Source organism: Octodon degus, unplaced genomic scaffold (assembly GCF_000260255.1).
Source record: "Octodon degus isolate 3935 unplaced genomic scaffold, OctDeg1.0 scaffold00010, whole genome shotgun sequence".
NCBI lineage: Eukaryota > Metazoa > Chordata > Mammalia > Rodentia > Octodontidae > Octodon > Octodon degus.
Genome location: NW_004524586.1, coordinates 26,457,526 through 26,465,154, shown reverse-complemented (window position 1 = coordinate 26,465,154; position 7,629 = coordinate 26,457,526).

Genomic DNA, 7,629 nt, shown 5'->3' with positions numbered 1-7,629 from the left:
CATTCAAAGAGGCCCACACAGGGGTGGCAAGATGGCTCAGCAGACTAAGCACCTGCTTAGGCATGTACAGGAGCCAGGTTTGATCCCTGGCCTGCTGCACTGGCCCCACCCTCAGGTGCACTGAGCCAGCCACCAAGACCCAGCATGGTGGGTGCATGCTTGTAATCCTAGTGCTGAGGAGGCTGAAAATAGGAGGATCATTACAAGTCCTAGCTGTGTAGTGAGACCCTGTACCAAATAACTTTTAGAAAATAAAAAGAACAAAAGCCCACACAGACAGTCAAAGACAGTAGCCTTGCCCACTCTAAAGATCATATAGCCCGGAAGCCAAAGGATTGCAGAGCTGTCAGCCCACCTGCTAACACCCACATTGTCAGCTCTGCCCACACTGAACTCCCTGAGACATCAGAACCTGGGCACAAGGCTGTCTTCTGGGTCACACACAAGCACACATTGTAATGTTGGAGGGACATGCAGCAAAAGGCCTGCAAGGGAGGAAGCCCCTTCTCTCACTACAACAGGCATGAGCTGAGCCAGGCCCCACAGGTTCCAGAAACCCTCACACTTCTGGGATCTTTTCCTCGCTCCTCGATCACAAACTTCCCTGTGTAGGGCCTTGATGTCAGGACAGGGGTAAGAACCGGCGCCGGGGCTCAGAGGCCTTGGAGCACTCCCTGACTGCAGTGACATGCTGGTCCCAGGAAAGGCGGGGTGGCAACCCTTGTGTGAGAATCAGCACAGCCTCTAACACTGCTTCCATGAGGTGAGCCGGGCTTCACAAGATGCAGAGCTCACAGGCAAGCAGATGGTGCAAATTGGCCTGACCCTGGAAAAGAAGGAAACACTAGGTTCAGCCATGCCTAATGACATCAACCCACTGAGTATACTATTAAAATATAAGTCCATCATCAAAATAGAAGAACTCTTCATGTAATTTATTTTTCAGCAAGAAGAGTTGAGGTTCTGGCATCAGATATACTTTGGGAATTCTCTTTTCAAAGAAAATTAGCACACACTGGCACTGTGTTGGCACCCCTCACTGGGGGCACTGAATCGTTTCAGATTAACGTCTTGTTCAGGAAATCCCTAGCTCCAGGGGTCAGTCCTGAGTAGAGAATCGCAGTTTCTGTTTTGCTTGTTGCTTTGGCATGGGCCCAGAACAAAGGTCAGCTTTCACTTTGCAGAATCTGGCTGGCCTCATCTATAGTAACAGCTCTGCAGCCTCCTGGCTGAATCTACTTCTACACAATGAGTTCTCAGCGGATCCCTGAGACTGCACAGTCCGCACAGCGCATTTGCACAAGCATACAAACCCTCCTGTAGGAATCAGACCATGGCTCTCCAAGTGCATCTCATGATCTTGAGGCTGACAGACTCTGGACCACTAAAGAAACATTGCAATAAATGTCAGGCCGAAGGCACCCAGGAGAACAACACAGGGCTAGCTCCCTCTGCTATGCACACGGAGGAACTTTCTAGAGTTTCTAAGGGAGTCAGAATACACAGCCAACACTGTCTCCAACAAGAGGCTGACATGTCCCATGTACCAAAAGATCTTAAAGCACATGTGATGAAATGGTGGAAGAATGCATCAAGATTCCACTTCTTCTCTCTTCCTGCCTGAATAGGGCTAAGAATATAGCTCAATGGCACATGCGCTTGCCTGGCTAGTGCAAGGTCCTGAGTTCAATTCCTACTAAAAAAAAAAAAAAAAAAAAGCCACAGTAAAGTGTACTTTCTACTTCCCTAAAATAAAATGTGTGCGTGTGTTTGTGCAGGCGAGTGGGGAGAAGGGATAGGTCCTGGAGTCAGAGTAGAACTCAGTTCAGGTCCCAATTATGCTCCTAACCAGCCCTGAGTCATTTCTTTCTGGGCCTTCTTTTCTGTGTTTGGGACATAATCTACATAAACCAACAAACAGCTCTCCTTGATGAGCAAATCTACTCATTGTGTCTGGGATAATTTCATTAAAAACTACACAATCTCTCTTGAAGATTCTGATACATCTATGCAGTTGAACAAAACGTGCTCTCCTCACTCTGCAGGCTTTACACTAGCAATTAGGAATAACAGAAAGCAGCAGCGGGGCTCTGTGCAGCGCGAGCTGACAGCCTAACGGAGAGTGGAGAGAAAAACACAAAAGGATGGCTCCAGGGGGTCACTTCGCGACAGGGTAACAAAGCTCTGTATCCACAGTTGCCCCATAGACATCCATGGTCTACCACACAAACCTATTAATAGTGATTATAGTGATTACCTTGACCTATTAAAAGGTCCAAATTATGTAGTTAAATCTGGTCAAGAAACCAGCGACATTTTAAACTCACTTCAGAAATATTTCCATAAAATGGTTTCATATTTTAAATGCCATTACATTAAGGTTCCCTGGATAACACACATTTTATTGCGTAGCCCAGTGGCCCAGGATGTACTTACTACCTTCTGCTACCAACTTCCTACACACAGAGTAATTTTTCTCTGGATTATTAGGAAGTTGTTTTTTCTTTCTTTTTTTTTTTGTAACCCCATTTGCTTTATTAGTGCATGTTTCCAAGACATAATAAATGCATTCATTGTGGTGAATTGCTACATAAACATATGGCACGCTGGTCAGATTTCTTTCCTCTTCGCCTTCTCTTCCTTCCATATCTCCTTTCCTTACTCTCCACTTTCTCTCTTTTTTGTTCTTTAAATTATTTATACTTCAAGCTTCTCATTTATATAATCTCTGTGTCTGATTTATTTCATATAAAGTATATCTGTTTTCTGACAGGTGACTCAAATTTAGCCTTCTTTATGACAATACTACTCTACCACATACACAGAATTATTTACACTTCTTTTTCTTTCTTTTTTTAAATGTATTTAGTGCAGGGTCTCATTATACAGATAAAATTCATAATGATTCTCTTGTTTTTAGCCTCCTAAGTACTGGGATTTTATATATATATATATATATATATATATATATATATATATATATATATTTAATTATATAAATATATAATTTTTTCCTTTTTTATAAAATTTTATTCTTACATGTACAACAGACTCCAAGAACACACTTCATTGTAGTTACAGGTGCCAAGAGATGTTATGGTCGGGCATCCAGATATCTGAATAGGACTGGAATCCAGGGTCACCATCATTGTACACACAAGCAACAGTTTATTTCTTGGCAGATTTCTTAATTCCACCTGTGGTCAGGGGGCCCTTTCCTGCGGCCTTCATTTTTAGCTTAAGTTTTTTCTGCTCCTTTTGCTTCTGTTTAAACTCTATCTTCCTCGTCCATCTTCTTGGCCTGTTTCTTGGGCTGCTTCAGGGGCTTCTGCTTGCCACCTTCACAGCCAGACGTGGCACCTGCACACCGTCCAGAGCCAAGTTCAGAAGCCAGCGACCCAGCACTGGGATTATAAGCACACGCCACCACGTCCAGTCTTAATCACCGTTTTTAGTGCACCCTGGGGACAGGGCCAGCATGGCACGCTGGGGATTGAACCCTGGTTGGTCCCTGTGTCTGCCTCAAAAGGTGCTTTAATCTGCTGAGCTGTCTGGCTGGCAGAATTATTAATGTACTCTCTTGTTTACTTAAAAGGTAATGGGCCTCTTCCTTGCATTGTCTGTAACATACACAGAAAAGGGATTGAAAATTCAAGGGGTGGGCAGAAGCCAGCTTCTGTTTCAGGAGAAAACAGCCCATCCTCCACACTGCCACCTGCAAAGCATGTGATGTCCAGCAGTTGGGAAGGCCTCTGTGGACTGCGGGCTGGTCCACAGAGAGGCCACATCCAGTGAAGAGCGGGGTTTGCTGTGCACAGCGAGATGCCACGGGATAGATTCTGTGTGACATAAAAGGAAACATCAGTGTTCTTGGCAATGACTTTGAACTTCCCTTACAGATGATGAGGCATGATCAGAGATGTGATAAGCTCAGAACTGCACCTCTGAAAAATGTTCTAGAAGGATTATGTGGGTTGCATTGGTGCAGGTGGGGCTGGAGAGGGCAAGACCGTGAGCGCCTATTGAAATGGTTCAACTAAAAACTATTAAAAGCTCTGTGCAAAGACTTACGTACAAATGTTCACAGCAGCTCATGAAAGCTGGAAACAAATGAAAAGAGAGTGGGCAGATACACCGTGATAGAGCCCAGCACAGCCGAAAACTTAGTGGCATGAAGGAGTCCACTGGAACACGTGATAGCGCATCTGGATCTCCAAGGCAGAGGCCTGAGGGACAGAAGCCAGATGCCACTGAAACAAGTTTATTTTCCTCAAGTCTGTATCCTATGATTTTAGAAAATATAAAGATGAATAAATAAATAAAATAATGTATTGTGATAAAAGTAGAAAAATTATAGAAACTTGTAGCCATAAAAGGTAAATTAATGTTTGCCTGGATGATGAGAAGGCGGCTGGATTGCTAGTGGGACACAGGGAGCCTTTGGGGGACTGAAAGCCTTTTGTATCTTAATTGTCCTACTTGTTATGGATACAGACCTCTGTGGGTGTGCTAATCAGTTTGGGCATTTTTAAGTGTATTGCTTTATTGTGTGTAATTATACTGTAGTAAGGCTATTTAAAAAAAACAAGAGGGGTTTCTGGGTAAAAGATGGCGGAAGAAACAGCAATTTTTAATTCTTCCACCAAGTAATAGTAAAAGTGCTGTTTTTAAAAAGCAACAGCCACAAGCACAGGAAAATAGAAAGGGAGACACTGGAAAAGATGGAGCAGATCTAGAGGATGACATGAGGGGTGGTGGGGACAGCCAGGACCAGCTCACTGCCCAAAGGGTGAGGAATCGGCGGCTCAGCCACTAGACGAAGTGAATGGAAAGGAAGGGCAACTAAGACAAGGAAGGTTAACTGAAAGTATCCCTGATACTCTGCTGTCCCCGCCTTGAGATTAAAAAAAAAAAATTTTAAAGACAGAATGATATAGGATGATAACAATGAAAATAAAATAACTTAAGAACAGAGTGACAATGCAAGAAAGAATTTGAAGTAATTTTAGAAATGCAGGGTAAACTTGGACCAGAAAAGAAATAAATGACAAATAATATCATAAGAGAAATAGGAAGTATAAAGTAGAAAAATGTCAAACACAGATTTACGAAAGATATCAAATGGATTTGAGAGGAAAAATGACAAATATTAGAAGTTAGACAAATAAGATACCAAATATAGATGATGGATGCCTCAGAGGAAAATCATACAAGGATCAGGACAATTATAAACTCTGTTTGAATAGTGTTGAATTTATTTTATTTGTTCAGGCACTGGAGATTGAGGGCGGGGCCTTCTGCATCCTAGGCAAGTGTCCTGATGTGGGGCCACATTCCCAGCCAAGAACATTCATTTAAGAGCTGAATTCTCTATGTGTGTTATGAACAGGTGCCAGCTTTCCACGGTGAATGTCATCATCAGGGACTGCAAACGTGTACTAATAAAAAGCAAATAAATAAATCAAATAATGTATGGGTTTTTTTGTGTGTGTATTTTAGTAAGGGTTGACAGGGTCTACAGGATCTCACTACGTAGATTGGACTCGTAGTGATCTGCCTGTGTTCAGCCTCCCAAGTGCTGGGATTACAGGTGTGCACCACCACACCCAGTCTTAATCGCCTTCTCAATGTGCCCTGGGGGTGGGGCCGGCATGGCACACTGGGGATCAAACCCCACTCACTGTGTCTGCCTAAGCAGATGCTTTAATCTGCTGCGCTATTTGGCCAGCCTTAATGTGTTCATTTTAAAAGCTGAATTATTAGGGATATTTTCATTTCATTTCTTTTTTTTAATGTATTTAGTACAGGGTCTATGGGGGTCTCACTACCCAGATCACACTCGTAGTGATCCTCTAGTCTCAGCCTCCCCAGAGCTGGGATTACAGGCATGTGCCACCATGCCCTGGTTCGGTGGCCAGTAGGCATGCACAGCATGAACTACCAGAGATCGAACCCTGGTCCTTGCACTTGCCAGGCAGACACTGAGACTGCCCAGGTGTCTCCCCAGACATGATTCATTCTCATGTCTTTTAGGCTGTTTTAAAGTTGAACATTGCAATATTAGTGAGCTTTCATTCTTTTGAGCGAAAGCTTTTATATGTTGTATTTAAGAAATTATTTTATCATCATCTTTTTCTACAACTATGTATGACTTTAATATTTCTGTTGTTTATATATAACTCTAATTTTCCTAAGCTTTTATAGGAAAGATTGACTTAAAGGACTTTTTTTTTTTCAAGTGAAAAATCTTTATTGTGAAGTTTCCTGTGGTGACACTCCCTCCTGAGCTGGATCCCAGCTAAGGAGGCTGAGGCAGGAGGTCACAGGCGAGCCACAGCCTGGGCACCTTGGTGAGACCTGTCTAGAAACTTTTCTCAAGGGTTGAAAACACAGCTCAGAGCAAGCGCTCTGGGTTCATTCTCTTGTTAACAAACAAACATACAAACAAACCTTCTATGCCAAATACAATGATCATTAAAATTTAGTACAGCTTTTAATGGTGTCAAGGTAATAACGTTCCCTTTGCTGCACCAGCAGAGCTGTCGAATGCCCACCCTGCAGGTACAGACGCGATGTTCCCTTCGCTGCGCCCTCTTGGGTGTTGGTGGGGAAAGCGTGCTGCTGCTTGCTGCAACCACCTAGACCCTAGAGTACTTTCTCTAGTAATCCTTTCAAAGAGGGTACATGGCAAACAAATCTTCTGAATTCGTCAATATCAAAAAATGTTCTTGTTTGGCCCTCAAAATCAAAGGCCAGTCTGGCTGGGTACCGGATTCGCGGGTGGAAGCCCTTCTTGTGCAGGACTCTCATGATGTCGCACCATTGGCTGCAGGCATCCAACGTGCTGAGCGAGAAGTCTGCCATCAGCCGGATCCTCTGGCCTGCATAGGTGACCTCTCTCTCTTGTGAGGCCTTCAGGATCTTCTCTCTCTCACTGGGGCTCCAGAACGTCACCAAGATGTGTCTAGGAGTGGGCTTTCTCTTGTCCACCTTGCTGGGGACTTGCTGAGCACTGACGACCTCAAGCCTTGAGCTCCTCCTCAGCTCTGAAAAGTTTTCTCCAATTATTTCTTTAATTATGTCCTCTGCCTCGTTCGCTTTGTTATCTTTTTCTGGGACTCCGATCACACGGACGTTGGAGCTTCTGAATTCGTCTTCCCGGATGCGAAGTTTCTCGTTATTCAGCAGCTGCCTGGACATCTGCGCTGTGTCCCTGGATGCCTCTTCCACTTGGCTGTCCAGACAGCTCTTTCCTCGAGCTGAGCTACCCTGTGGTGCAGGTCGTCTACCGAATGCCTAACTTCCTCGACATCCGGGCAACGTTTCCTTCTGTGCTGCATCTCCTCTTGTATCTCTCTGAAGATGCCCACCACGCTTCTTCTGAAGTTTTCTTCTGTTTCCTGGATTAAGGCTGCTTCTTCAGACATCAGCTCTTTCATCTGCAGTGTCTTGTTTTTGTCTCTCTCTGTTTTCCCTAAAAACTTGGTGATCTCTGATGAAGCACTCGGATTTGCCTGTGAACACGTTTTGTGCTCACTGGAACTTCTCTCTTGTGATTTCGAGAGAGCACTGTGATGCGAAGTCGGATGGAGAACCTCGATTCCTTGACCTCCGGAAGCAGCCGTTTCC